At 57.3% G+C, this 919-nt stretch overlaps 1 pseudogene; it reads right to left on the bottom strand.

Moving 5' to 3' along the window:
• Positions 1–467: 467 nt before the first annotated feature.
• LOC122431486 lies at positions 468–586 on the bottom strand (annotated as a pseudogene).
• Positions 587–919: the final 333 nt, after the last annotated feature.

The following is a 919-nucleotide window of genomic DNA, read 5'->3' as shown; positions in this document are numbered from 1 at the left end:
AGGAGGAATGTGAGTTGAGCAATCGGACATCCAGAGGGGCCCTCAGCCCGCTGCCAAGGGTCGCCAGGCCCTGGAGATCCCTGCCCTGAGGTTGACCCGAGACCCACTTCCTCCTCAGTGGCCCCCCCGGTGGGGGCATCGCTCTGCCTTCCCGGTGGGAGGGGCTGGCCTGATGCCCACAGAGGGGCAAGAGGAGTCCACTCCAGGAACTGTGGGAAATGCCGACTCTCAGAGCAAAGCACAGGAGAGTTTTGATAGAGGAAGAAGAAAGAAAGAATTAGTCACTCAGTCGTGTCCAACTCTTTGCAACCCCATGGACTGTCGCCCACCAGGCTCCTCTGTCCATGGGATTCTCCAGACAAGAAGACTGGAGTGGGTTGCCATTCCCTTCTCCAGTGGATCTTCCCAACCCAGGGATCAAACCCAGGTGGACTTCCTTACCATCTGAGCCACCAGGAAAGCCCAGAAGCCTGCAGCACCCAGTATTTCCAGGGGGTCTCCCATCCAAGTACTAACTGGGCCCAACTCTGCTTAGCTTCCAAGATCAGATGAGATCAGGCGTGTTCAGGATAGGATGGCCAGACGAGATCAAGGGTGACATCAAAGGCAGGGAGGAGGGGCTGCTGCTGGGGCCCTTTCAGGAAAGGGCTGAGATGCGGTGGTCTGCTCCATCTACATTTAGAGAAGATGAGCGTGTAAATCTCCGGGCTCGCTGGGGGCGCCTCCACTCTGCCAGGAGCGCTTCTCGGGCAGAATTTCTGTCCAGGAGCTGCCTAGTGAGTGATACTCCTATGCTAACTGCACAGCCCATGGATTTGTGACCTGGCCGTAAGTTACCTCCTGCTGGCAGCACAGGGCTGTAACTTGCAAGGGTTCCCTGGGAAGACCTCTTGTCAGGCTTTGGAAGCCGCATCCTTCC

This window comes from Cervus canadensis, chromosome 29 (assembly GCF_019320065.1).
Source record: "Cervus canadensis isolate Bull #8, Minnesota chromosome 29, ASM1932006v1, whole genome shotgun sequence".
NCBI lineage: Eukaryota > Metazoa > Chordata > Mammalia > Artiodactyla > Cervidae > Cervus > Cervus canadensis.
Note: the sequence above shows the minus strand (reverse complement) of the source record. Positions and strands in the feature narration are given on the sequence as shown.